Raw genomic sequence first — 14423 nt, 5'->3', positions numbered from 1 at the left:
TTCAACTCTCAACAAAGATGACCTACAAAGTAATTATTATGCTCTGAGGGTGGCAACATCTGAGGCCAATGAAACAGCTGAATTCCTTTTACCTACAGAATGGAGGCCCCCATCTCACAGCCACTTACGTGAATACTGCTTACTCATTCAAGTAGTCCCATTGGGCCAAAATGTGCTCTCAGTGATACTAGTCTGAAAGATTTATGCCAATTTACATGAGATCAGAATTAAACCCATTGGGCTTGCTTCATCTTTGCTCTGAATTGTGTGTAGCCATTTACTCCAATGCAAAGTGGCTATAAAATACCATTCTGATCTGGTAATAATTCATGCATGTGTTGCACGGGTACATGACTATACAAGGTACAGGGCAATGGGTGCAAGTTCATTGACTGCAATAGGCCTACTCACATGAGTAGGAATTTCTCATGTGAGCAAAGCATTGCAGGATTGGGCCCATGGTTCCTGCTGGTAACTTTCAAGATGAAAATAAAGTGGGCCAAAGAAGACTTTGATTTGTTGTTTTGTCTTTGCTTCAGCTTCTTCCTCCCCTTGCTTCCAAATAAATATAGCCAAAATAAGACTACATCACAAATGAGGAATTAACGGGATGTATATGGCACATACAGTATCAATTTTGTAACACTGGCTGGTTCCCTTTTTATGCTGTTGATAAAGATGTGTAAACATAAAATCAAAACAAATCTATGTTAATCACCTGCTTTCTCAATGAATATTTAAAACATAAAGACTAAATGTTGAAATAAAATGAGTGGAGGATTACTGTGATGCAAATAGAGATCTCATTGACTCCTAATTAATCATCTGCTAACGATAAAGCTAGTCTCAATTAGTCTGACTAATCAAAGGAAGTCATCATCTTTGGCGATATTAAGCTTGAGTTTTTTTGCCTTTTAAAAAATTCTTAACACTTCCACCTTTCCCTCCTTTGACTCATCAATGGATTGTAGGTAAAGACTAAAGTATTGATTCTGATCTGACTGACACCAGTCTAAATGAGATCAGAACATGGATTTAAGACTATTTCACTAACGCCTACTCAGTTGGTGTCTTTCCATTGTCTTTAATGGAAGCTGGATTAGGCCTTATGACCAAAAGTCTTTCACGAGGAACAGGGAGAAAAATTCTGCTTGTGACTTGCATCCTGTACCACTTCACTATCTATCTATCTATCTATCTATCTATCTATCTATCTATCTATCTATCTATCTATCTATCTATCTATCTATCTATCTATCTATCTATCTAATGGAACTGTAATAAAACATTGGCTGCAATTCTTTCTTGAACATATTGTCATTTGAGGTCTGATCTCACAAACACTCTTTGCTTGGAACTCCAACTGAAGTCTAGGCTTGAAAGATCGGATGCTTTAGCATTACATGTACCATGTTAAACACATTGGGTATGGGTATAGATAGTGGGTAAAATCCGGACCTCATTGAACTCAATGGGAGTTTTGCCATTGACTCATCAGGGCCAGGATTTTACCCATTATCTTTATTCTGCATGGTGATGAGACGTTCTGTTCTCTAGAATACACATTCGAGAATTTATCCATTTTAGACTTTCTTTTCTATAACACAGGTAAGAAGGCAATACCAAAGCTAGTTTGATATACGAAAACAGGCAAAGGACGGTTAACCAATCTATTGCTACAATATTTCTAAGTAAAACTGATCCCTTCTGAATTTTGAATCGGCCTTGCTTCATTTTTGAAATAACACGGCAGCTCTACCAGATACATGAGAAATCATTTGTGTGTGTCAGAGAGTAAAGATACTCTTTCTCCAGTTTACTATTCTCTTTGTAAAAACACGTGGCCTAAGACTCACCATGGAAGGTATTATTGAGGCTCAAATCCCTCAGTCCTTACTCAGGCAAAACTCAGGAGCTTTGCATGAGTAATGACTTCTGGGTTTGATCCTACATTAACAGTTTTGCTTTACTTAGGGCCTGGCCCAAAGCCCATTGGTGGCTTTGAGTAATGGTAAATGGTGATAGTATCATCTCCCACAATACCTGCTTTATTGACCCGCTTCTGCTCATATTCAAATCAGTGGCAAAACTTTTGTTGCCTTTCGTGGTGCAGGATTAGTCCACAGATGCGCGCGCGCGCGTGTGTGTGTGTAGGCACGATAAAGCTACGGTGCAAGAACAATTTTAAAGATGCAAAGCTACGTTGGGAAATGCCAGAATTAAGGTTGCAAGCTTAATTTGCTCCCCTTTTGTGTGTGCTTGTGATACAGTCTTTAATTACATGGTAAGCCAGCTTTTTCCCCCACAAGACCCCCTGTGCATTCAGTGCGCAGGATGGACCCATTCGGGGGGATGAATCAGGGTGGTGTAAAGAACAAACCTGTTGTCTGTGGAATCCTGCCTTATTTGTTGCAGATGCTGGAAGGTGTGTGCTATTTGCAGAACTGGAGACAAGCAGGTTCGAGGTCCGCCCAAAACTAAAGGCCTAACCCCCTCAGCTAAGGGGAGTTGACCCAGCTGCTAGACCCAGGCTATCACTGATTTCTGGGGACAGCAAATGAAAAAACAAGATCGGGAGTGAGGTCAAAGGTTAAAAATGAGGGAGGCAGAGGGGGACACGGAGCAGAGAATCCCGGACGGTGCCCACATCTCCTCAAAGGCATCCAGAGAGTCTGTAGGACTCTGCCCAGAGAAGTGAGCAGACAAGGGACCAGAAATAGGCTCCGACCACCCCGTCCAGCTTCCTCCTCCTAAAGTGATGGATGGCCATCTTGACCTGAGCCAGGAGGAGGCTCCCAGGACTTTGTGGGGCCATGGATGGGGTCTGAATGGATCATCAGGAGGAAAAGTGCAGCCAGGACCTCAGGAAAACATTCTGGCTGCACTGAATGAGGCAGGGGATTGCAGGCAGCAAAAGGATGGTCTCATGGTTAGGACAGTTGAATGCACCCCTGGAGATTGTATCCCTGCCTCTTGTCACAGAGCTCCTATGTGGTACCAGGCAAGTCATTTCAAGCAGATTTTTCACAGGTGGTCACTAATTGTATGTTCCTCATTTTCTGGATGCCCAACCTGAGACCCTGGGGTCTGATCTGCAGAAGTGCTGAGTGCTCACAACTGCACCTGAAGTCAATGGGAGCCGTGCTTTGAACATATAAAGTGCTATGTAATGCTGAATACTCTGTAAAATCAGGTCCTAGGCATCTCAACTTGGGCATCCAAAAGTAGTGGATACTTTTGACCTTAAACTCTCTGTGCACCTGCTCCCCATCTGTAAAATGAGGATATTACCATCCCCTCATCTCGCAGGGTGTTAATGTTTGTGAAGCACTCAGATACTACAGTGACAAGTGCCATGGAAACACCCAGGAAGAAATGAATAATTCTATCTTCAGAGCGGGGTTTAAAAAGCATGCAATAAATAAAGGATGGGGCCATACCCTGAATAATGAGGATTAGCAGGAGTGTTGTAAGTAAGACACGAGAAGTAATTCTTCCGCTCTACTCCGTGCTGATTAGGCCTCAACTGGAGTAATGTGTCCAGTTCTGGGTGCCACATTTCAGGAAGAATTTGGACAAATTGGAGAGAGTCTAGAGAAGAGCAACAACAATGATTAAAGGTCTAGAAAACATGACCTATGAGAGAAGGTTGACAAAATTGTGTTTGTTTAGTCTGGAAAAGAGAAGAATGAGAGGGGACATAATAGTTTTCAAGTATGTAAAAGGTTGTTACACGGAGGAGGAAGAAAAATTGTTCTCCTTAACCTCTGAGGATAGGACAAGAAGCAATGGGCTTAAACTGCAGCAAGGGAGGTTTAGGTTGGACATTAGGAAAACCTTCCTAACTGTCAGGGTGCTTAAGCACTGGAATAAATTGCCTAGGGAGGTTGTGGAATCTCCATCATTGGGGATTTTTATGAGCAGGTTAGACAAACACCTGTCAGGAATGGTCTAGATAATTAGTCCTGCCATGAGTGCAGGGGCCTGGACTAGATGACCTCTTGAAGTTCCTTCCAGTTCTATGATTCTATGATGCAACAACATATAGAATAACTTCTCATTATACTGAGCCCCTTCCATCCTGTGAACAGAACGAGGCAGGGGGAAAAATAGTATATGATCACATAATTGAATACTGTATCCTTATGCACGAAGGGGCTGAATTAAGGTTCCACAGGCAACTTTAATTCTGGCATTTCCTATCTGTTGAGTGCTTGACTTTTCAACCTTCATTATGTTATTTATAAGCATTTTTATGTCTTTTATATATATGGAGAGTGCATCCACCATCAGAGAAGGACGTATTGTGTGTGTGTGTGTGTGTGTGTGTAAATACACAATGCACATAGAAAAAGTAACTGAGGACCTACTGTCATAGATACATGCTCTCCATGTGTATCAAAACTAGCTGTAAACACAAACACACACACAATGTATCTATACAACAATAGCCCACATAATTCCATTGCAACTCCATTGAAATGAATAGGGCTTCCTGGACACATTTTGGCCCACTCTATATTATATGCATATGCTGTGCTTTTTAAGTTTAAATTTGTTTTGTGGGCTTTGTGCATAGCCTTCAGGATAGCAACTCGACACGGTCAAACTGCTTTCTACAAAATAAGAGTCTCTCACAGGCTTTGGCCTAATGCTTGAGTTGAATATTTTCTGAGGTGCAAAAACATTTGGTCAACTGTTATTGATCCCATTATTTCACATTTTCACTCTGCCTGTTGTTCTTCTGGGTTGCAGCTGATTCCAGAAGTGCTTAAATACTGCATGAATGCCTGTTCTCCATTGGAAGAAGGAAGCTAGAGAAATATTGTTCTCAGGAGACTTATACACCAATTTTGATGTTAGTTGGGTTAAGTAGCTGAACTGGTAGCTTATTTAAGACAAATCCCAGAACCTTTTTAGTTCATCCATCCCTAATGTTTACCATTAATCTTATAATTGAACTACTTGCTTAACGGTTCCTACATTAGAAGTATTACCATCTTCTCACACTGGTTGGACCCATAACTTGTTCTTTCACTAAGCGCCAAATCATCAGCAGATGGAACTCACAATAGCTCCATTGACTTCATAGATCACCGAAGTCAATGGACTGATGCCACTTTACATCAGTTGAGGCTTAGACCCTCCATTTCAAATTCTGCTTTCAGTTACACCTTGCCACAACTTCAGTCAATCAAGTGAGGGCTTAGTTTAAGAGCTAAGCATTGCTTACAAATAGTTAAGATGCCAGGAGAAACACATATTAACGGCTGTAAATGCTGTGGTATCTCAGCTATTTTTAGTTCCTCCTTGAGAATGTTTTTTCCTTAGTACAAGGACTGACCACCACCACCTGGCCCCAAACCAGCAACAACCCATTTTAAGGAGCAAAGGTGTCAGTATCTTTCAAAAGTGCAAACACATTGCTAAAGAAGTTAATCCCTTCCTGCATTCAGAAACTATCAAAATGAATTTACTTCCGGAGAAGTCGCTCTGGGGTAGATTTATAGATTTCTTGATAAATTATAAAATATATTTAGCTAGTCTGAGGAAACAATAGTGGTTAGGCATGGGTCTGAACCACTGAATTTTGGGTAAACTGGGATATGAATCCAGATCTGAACGTCACAGTTTGGGCTCATCTATAATATGGCCAAAGAGAAATCGCACATTCAATCATTGCTGGACTTTGGTGGTTGGTATCCTTATCTGAACTCTGCAGTTTGGAGTTATCGCTAATAAAAACAATACTTTGTAATTTTGTCTGAAGATCTCAAAACACTGCAAAAACATGAACTAAGCTTCACAACACCATATATATCATGTGATATATCTTTTCACCCACTGTTAGGGTGGAATGCAGAATCTGTAGAGTAATAATTTTGTATAACAGTTTGGGACAAGAAGTGAAAAAGAGAAGGGGTTAATTCAGGTAGACAGGATCATAACTGGGAATTTGTTCATGACTCTAGGTCTGTGGTTTTCAACCTTTTTTTCATTTGTGGATCCTTAAAAAAATTCAGATAGAGGTGTGGATCCCTTTGGAAATCTTAAACATAGTCCACGATTCCCCAAGTTGAAAATCACTGTTCTGTGGTAATTACAACCTTTCATGGACCCTTTAGACATAGTCTGTGGACCCCCAGAGGTCCACGGACCACAGGTTGAAAACCACTGCTCAAGGTAGAACCTAAAATGAGGAGAGAAGGTCTTACAAATGATGAATTTCTGAAATGTGCCATGGGATCTTTCATGAACAGTGGCAGCTAGGATGTCTTTATGTATGAAAAATCCTGTAGAACTTAATAAAAAATGGTAACCTTTCCGTAAGATTTTTATACCATATATATATATTCTTTCATGGGGATATAATTCTCTATAGGATGGTTACTCTGTAAAACTCTAAAGGTGTTCAGAGTAGTTTAAAAAGAAACCATTTTAGTGTCTATAGAACCCTGTTGATTCTATCCTTATTTACGGGCTTTTCCAGATGGGTAATCAGAAATGGGGTGAACGTTTTGTTCTCCTGTGAGATTTGAATAGCTATATTTATTTGGGGAACTGGGTCTGCTCTGCATACGTAAGTCTTTCATTTGATATCACAGTGTGAATTGCAGTTATCTTTGCAAGGCAGAGCAGCCCTTTCGCACTGGGCCATGTAAGGGCCAGGTAGAGTCCATTAAGGACACCTGTCTTTATTGTCACTTCTTAAAATACAAAATTGACTTGAATTTTTATCTTTCTAACCCCAGGACTTGAGTTCAGTCTCTCTGCCCTGAGTCACTGTTTCCAGGATTTCCAACTTCCACCTGTTAAACTGAGAACACATAGTACTTACTTGTCTTGCTGACTTTTGCAGCAAGTTTCATATGTCAGTCCTCCATTGTGTAGAGAAATTTGGCTTGAATGGCTTACTGACTGTTCTAAGAGATATAGCAAGTGTCTAGGGTATTTTTGGGTTGGGAGGAGGGGAAGGCAGGGGAGGGAGCAATAGGTCTTTAAAGTCTTCCCTTGGGAGTTCCCTGTGACTGAGTGTTCGCTAATAGAGAGCCCAATCTACTAAAGCACTTGAGCACGTGCTTTATTTTAAGCACACGAGTAGTTCCAGAGACTTCAGTGGGACTACTCCCATGCTGACAGTTAAGTATGTGCTTAAGTGCTTTTCTGGATCAGGATCACAGTGTGCACCCACGTCAGACTGGAAGAGGTTAGTTCCCTTAAGTTGTGGGGTTCTTTTGGAATGAGGAGGAAAAACTGAGTGGGAGTTTTGATCTTTCTCACATCATGGAGTTTTCTCTACCCCCCCTCGGGTGCTAGACACAACCCTCCTCTTCTAATTTAAGATCTATTTAAGATTACTTGCAGCCTAATCATTTGTAATGATGGGTCTCTGAACACCTCTGTCAGGCATTAGCTCAAAACTTTGCATCTCAGGCCTGCGTCTCATTGTTCTTGAAATACATTGCATTGTCTCGTTATACGTTTCCTTTCGAGAGGTAATACGCCGATTCCTTTGCCTCTGTTCTGATTTCTGGCTGTTAGACACATATATGTTCCGCCCCTCACCCCCACACGCCCTACAGGGTTCTTCTGCAGGAGGAATGGCACGTTAGGAACCTGACCCAATGTCCCATTAAAGTAAATGGAAAGAGTCCACGGGATCACAACCTGGCTGCACTGAATTTAGAACATCTACGTACTGCTGAGTTTGACCAACTCTGTGGCTGAATATGGATTAGAAATATGGGCACATTTGCCTAGCTAAGCATTGTGTGGGCAGCTACCAATAGAAGCTGCCAATAGAAGTTACGCCAATGGATCAAAACTAATATACACTCCTAGGGCAATGGTACTGGTCATAGAATCCTAGGGCTGGATTTTGCCATCAGACACATGAGCCCAACTCCCACTGAGATCGTACTGGTCTTCAGGGTGGAATTAGACCCACAGCAATGGCACAGACCCATGAGGTAATTTATTCCCACTCCCCCTATGACAGCCCAATGCAGGATTCTTTCCTACAGTGCAATTGACGGTGTTTTGTCCAGCCCTGTTTTAAATGTCCCCAAAATGGGGCTTCGACCACCTATCTTTGGAGCCTATGCCCCAGCTGAATGTGTCTCACTGTTAAGATTTTTCCTGTGATATCCAGCCTACATTTTCCCTTGCTCAAATGCTGACTGGCTGACACTGCTCTTTGTATTCAGCTCAACAGCGGCAGCTTCTATCAGTGTGTTCAGCAGCAGGAATGGGCTGTTTTCAGAGAAGCTGCATCGGTTCAACCGAGTCTGCTTATGCCGATTCTCCCGAAGCAGCTGCTTCTAAAAAATTCACTGCCTTCTCAGCCTCTGTTGTTCGGGCCAGATCCAAAGCCCATTGAAGTCGGTGCAAAGACTCCCATTCAATTCAAAGGGCTTTAGATCTGACCCTAAGCGAGGGCCAGGCTTTGAATTTCATGTGCTGACAACCCTTCTTGGTCCTCGGCGGAATGGATGACTTGTCATAGATGATCACTAAATGTCACCACTTGCCTTGCAGCCCTTGACTTTTCTAAAAAGAATCTCATAGAAGGAGCCTGAAGCATGGAACATGATCATGTCCGGACTTCTTCAATGCTCAGGGATTCGGTGCTGGTGGTGGATTGTTTCCCTGAAGTGTTGATAGGATGCATGTTCTGCAACAAATAAAGAGGTGAAAAGAGAAGGGGCCTGCCTGATCCTCCTCTCATGCCATTGTTGTGCCGATGTAATCGCTCTGACTTCAGTGGAGTTACTCTTGAATTGGACTGGTGTGAGATTAGAATCTGGATTAAATCTTTTATGTTTTGGATAGACAAAATAGGCTTAATTCTGCCCGCTGTTACTGTTTTCAACAGAGTGACACGTGTCAGACTGAGGTTGGAACTGAGTCCAAAGAGCCAAGTCGTGTCCTGATTTACACCCACCAAAGTCATAGTCTGCTTCTGCCTTGTTCCAGGGCGAGACACTTAGGGTTCTGAAAAACTGTGTTCTTGGAGGGTCATATGATCGCCTCAACCTGGTTCCAGGATTGGACTCCTGAATCATATGTAAATCCATGGTAGAGATGATGATGATGACTTCCATTATGCCAAGGGCACTTAGCTACAAAGACTGATTACCCATCTCCATTAGCTTTCCAAATGTGTGCACCTTGCTGGCTGGCTCATTTGGTACCACCTCCTCCCCCATCATGTACAGGCCTGTATCCCTATGCAAAGGTAAACACCCAGCTGTTTGAATGCCCATTGTGTGTACTGTAGATCCCATCTGAACATTGCATTCCACCAGGCATTGGTCTGAGTGATGCAAGAATCACCTGTATGTGGATACGTCTGGTCCCAATGTAAGCTTTTACTCCTTCATTCTAAATTGTACAGTCTGAGTCTATATTATCTATTATAAAGCCGATGTTACTTAATATTATGTTGAAGGCAGAGGTTAGGGACTCATTTCAGCAGAGGTGAGGCTTTTCTTTAGGTCCCCTTTGACCAATGGGTGGAGTGACAGCCCCGTTACTTTCCCCAAAGTTTAGGAGCAGCTGGGAGATGAGAGGTGGAAAATGTTTAAAGAGGCCTTAACCTGGTCTCCATGTGTGACTCTCAGTGTGTCTAGCAGGGATAAATTCTACCACCTGGGCTGGAAACTGCTCACACACGGGCTGCGTCAGTGCAATGTTGCACAGAGGTAGGCCACAGTTTGAAAACTGGGCCTGATAAGACGGTCACTTCTCAAGTGCCAGGTCTCCTTCCTATCCTCAGTCCATGTCCAGTTTATAGGGCCTGACGGAGCTCCCATTAAAGCCAATGGAAAGACTCCCATTGGTCACAGGGCGAGTTGGATCAGGCCCCTAGTATGTAGATGATTTGTCGGCCATCCACCCCATTGCCAGGTTTATCTTATGCACTAGATCTGCAGGCAAGTCTGTTGGTGAATCTGCTCATCTCAGGGAGCTCCTCTTTCTCTGGGATGAAGTACAGCTGGCAAAGGGGGAGGGAGGAGTCGCTTGACCTTTGCTCTCTTAAAGGGCTATTCCTTACAATTCAGTTGCAGCAGACTCCCAGAATCCTGGCTCTTCAAGTCTGAACTTCCCCATCTTTACTGACACCAAGTCATTTTGACATGCTTCTTGGTTAGCCCTTTCCCTTTACGATCAAAGAATTTACATGATTAAACTTTTGTGCTGGATGTGGTTTCAAAAGCCTTTCTGGAATCAGCAGCAGTTGTAGGCTCAAATTATTTTAATATTTATCTAATCTAGTATTGATGTGGCTAATTAAAGGGTACTCAGATGCTATGATGATGTTAAATGCCTTAGAAATGTCCATAAACAATTTCATTATTTGCCTCTCATTCTGACATTGTACCACACGAAGGAGTCTTAGGCGTAGTTAGAGCAAGTGACTGGAGGACTCCCGGGTTCTATTCCCTCCTCTGCCACTGATTCACAGTGCAATCGCAGTCTTTTAGGTTCAGATTTTCAGAAGTGGCCTCTACTTCTGGGCATCTCCCTTTTTTGGTTGCCCAGTTTTGTCTTAGAAACCTGATTTGGGGAGGGCTGAAAATAGATGTAAGGACTTAACTTCAGGCACCCAGGTTTTTTAAAATTTTTGGGCTTAATATTTTTGCGCATCAATTTCCCCATTTGAAAAACAAGGATAATAAGATGATGCACGTTTGCAAAGCCCTACAGAGGAAAAACATTATAGATGTGCCAAATATTAAAGATTATGATTATTAATAATAGCATGTCAGGGTGGCAAGTTGTAATGCATTGGAAGCTTCAGAACTACAGGCATAGGAATACAATAATTGCCACAGTAGTATAGACCAATGGTCCATCTACTCTGGTGTCTGATCTGTGCCAGTGGAATACAGCTACTTCAGAGTCCTGCTTAAATACCTCTTAATGCACCTAGACAATATTGCAAGACTGCATGGTGGTGGGGGAAAAATATGTGTCTTGAATCCAGATGGGAACTCAGTTTATGGGAGGGTGGTTTCTGAAGACAAAGGATTGATAGCCCTTCTAAATCACGTACACAAGGTGCTTGCCTATAAATACAGCTCCAGCAAACACAATGAGTCACTTCCTTTGCTGATATTGTGAAGATGGAAATGAAGAATGTGTAAGATAATATGGGACATCAACGATGGTGTTGCGATTAAAGGCGCAGGGTTGGGCGTCAACTGATGTGAGTTTTATTCTAGTCATGGAAATGGGTTTCTTCTGTGCTTAAAGCAAGAGGGGAAGATTTTCAAAATTGCTCAGCTTTGGCCTAACTCTGCTTGCCTGGAAATCAATAGTAAAGCTCTCCTTCGGTAGGCCAACACTGAGTGCCTTCGAAAATCCCATCCTTAAACACTCCGTGCCTCAGTTTACTTCAGCTGTTAATCAGGGATGATGATAGAGGTGTCAAGAGGTTAAATTAATATGTAGCTATAAAGGGAAAGGCCCCAGGAACATGCCCAGTATCAAGAAAGCTTTATTTTTTTTGGTAAATGGAACAGTGACATTTTGACCACCACCCAGGAAGGAGACTTCACATTCCTGATCAATCAGTGACGAACTATAATAATAACAGTGTAAAACAGCATGCGCACCCCGAGTAAAGAGTTGGTCTCGACTGGTCGCATAAATCTAAAGGGCTCCAGCTACATAGTTATCAATTAAGCTGTCAAGTAATAATTACACCACTTTCCACTAGATTTTTAGTATGTAGAACTCCTAGGCTATCTTGCCAAAATAGCCTTAGCGGGGAATTAAACTGGTGGTCAACTGGCTAGGGCCAATAGAAGATTTATCCAATGGGTATTCTATTCTATGCTAGTTCTTACGTCTCGCCCAGCTGTGTGACAGCTGAGTGTATTCTCTGGGGCCATGGGGAGTATTTATGACCTAGTTTGAAAAGATTTATGATCATCAGTAACCTTTGCAGCTATGCAAAATGAAGACAATGCTACTCAAACCTCATGCTTCAGGGTTTTGTCTACCTGTTGGTGCTAGGAAGCAACACTAATATTAAATCAAGACTGGATGTCTTTCTAAGAGAGATGCTCTAATTAAACTACAAGCTATTGGGCTCAATGGTGGAATCACCGGCTAAAAATTTATGCTCTGATGCGGGGGGGTCAGACTAGATGATCAAAATGGCTCTTTTTGGCATTAAGATCTGTGAATGTTGCACATTTGTAAATGATGCATTTTTGTCTGTTGGTTCTGAGTTTTTTTGTTGGGGTGGCTGTAACAATGATATATTAGCTTATTTGGAAGCATTGGGTACTGGTGAGACTTGGAAACAGGATGCTCAACTCGATGGCTCAAAGGTTTGATCTCTCATGACAAGTACTTCTTTGGTTCCTGTGTGGTCTAAGTGTGGAGCTGTGTTTTAGTGTAAAACCCTTATTCCAGTACTACATTTGCATCTAATACACTTCTAAGCATAGTATCATCAAGCTATTGTGAGGCTTACCTCATTAATGTTTGTAAAGCCATCTGAGCTCCCTGGCTTTAAGGTACGGTGTAAATTGAATAGAATAAATAAATAAATAACAACCCTACTACTACTAATTCTAATAGCTCTACTGATTCATAGATTCCAGTGCCAGAAATAGGGGCCCTACCAAATTCACGGTCCATTTTGGTCAATTTTTCGGTCATAGGGTTTTAAAAATTGTAAATTTCCCGATTTCAGCTATTTAAAACTGAAATTTCATGGCGCTGTAATTGTAAGGGTCCTGACCCAAAAAGGAGGTGTGTGTGTGTGTGTGGGTCGCAAGGTTATTGTAGGGGGGATTGAGGTACTGTTACTCTTACTTCTGCGAGGCTGCTGGCTGGAGAGCAGCAGCTGCTGGCCGGGAGCCCAGCTCTGAAGGCAGAGTCGCTGCCAGCAAGAGCGCAGAAGGAAGGATGGCAGGGTATGGTGTTGCCACCCTTACTTCTGCGCTGCTGCCTGCAGAGCTGGGCCCTCAGTCAGCAGCTGTCACTCACCAGCCACCCAGCTCTGAAGGCAGCTGCGCAGAAGTAAAGGTGACAATACCGTGACTGCCCTAAAATAACTTTGCGACCCCCCCTGCAACTCCCTTTTGGGTCAGGACCCCCAGTTTGAGAAACGCTGGTCTCCCCCGTGAAATCTGTATAGTATAGGGTAAAAGCACAGAAAAGAACACATTTTATGGGGGGAGACCAGATTTCACAGTCCGTGATGTGTTCTTCATGGCCGTGAATTTGGTAGGGCCCTAGCCAGAAGGGACCACTGTGATCATCTAGTCTGTCCCCAAAATAATTCCTAGGGCAGATCTTTTAGAAAATACACTGTCTGTGATGGCGAATCCCCCATGACACTTGGCAAATTATTCCAATGCTAACAGAGGCTGTGTGGTCTCGCGGGTAGGGCAGTTGTTGGAGAGTCAGGAGACCTGATTTCTAATCCTGGCTGAGCCAGAGAGCTCCAGCTATTCACTTCACCTTTGGCTGCCTTGTCTACTGAGACTGTGAATTCTTCATGGCTGAGAGAGTCTCTTAGCATGTGTTTGTGCTGCCCATAATACAAGGTGAACCTGATCTTTTTGGGGCTCCTCTAATTATTAATAATAATCTTCACCATTCATGAACTCCTTTAAAATTGGACAATCATTTCCGCACAAAGACCACGGAAAATACTCACTCCTTCCTTCCCCCACAAAAAAAAATCTTTTCACCCCCTGGAGCAGGCCTCCAAAAACCTGCTGAAGGTTGAAAACGCCCCCCTCCTTCCACATCTGTGACTGGTTCTGCCGAAGCACTCCGCGTGACCTTTCTTTCAAATGTGGACGGGAGCCGCTGAGCACTCGAGCAGATATTGGATGACTCTGTGAGAGCTGTTGAAAGACAGGGGTGATAAATGGTGTTCGAACTGCGTTTCTCCTCGCCTTCAGGCCAAATTTGAGACTCTCAGGTACGTCGGCCTGGAGAGTGATTTGTAAGGCCTACCACGGGCACACGTACACAGGCTTCCTCCTCAGCAGAAAGCTGACACTTCCAGCACACTGACCTCAGGACTGTAAGTGTTTAAAATGTTCCAGCACACAGAGAGAAAAAAACCACAATTCGACTTTACTTCCCTGTATTTAACACCTGAGACAGACAGGGCAACATGCGTGAAAAATAAGTGCGGGTTTAAAAATAGAGGTTGGGGGAAAAAAGATCTGTGACTCCACCCAGTCAAATTCTGGCTGTGTGGAACTAGCCATAAAACCCAATCCCCCCACTATCTGGGGGCACTAGTACACTTCAGAATCGTCCTACAAATATTTCTGTCTGAGATCAACCCTACATTCCTTGGGCGTTCTCGTCCTGCTCAGGGTATGAGGAAGGCCTTGGTGATGTAACTGTACCAGTAATCCCTCCTAGTGGCAAAAGAGTGC

This window comes from Lepidochelys olivacea (assembly GCF_965140295.1).
Source record: "Lepidochelys olivacea isolate rLepOli2 genome assembly, chromosome: 1".
Lineage (NCBI taxonomy): Eukaryota > Metazoa > Chordata > Testudines > Cheloniidae > Lepidochelys > Lepidochelys olivacea.
The sequence above is the reverse complement of the archived record's forward strand: the minus strand, read 5'-3'. Positions refer to the sequence as shown.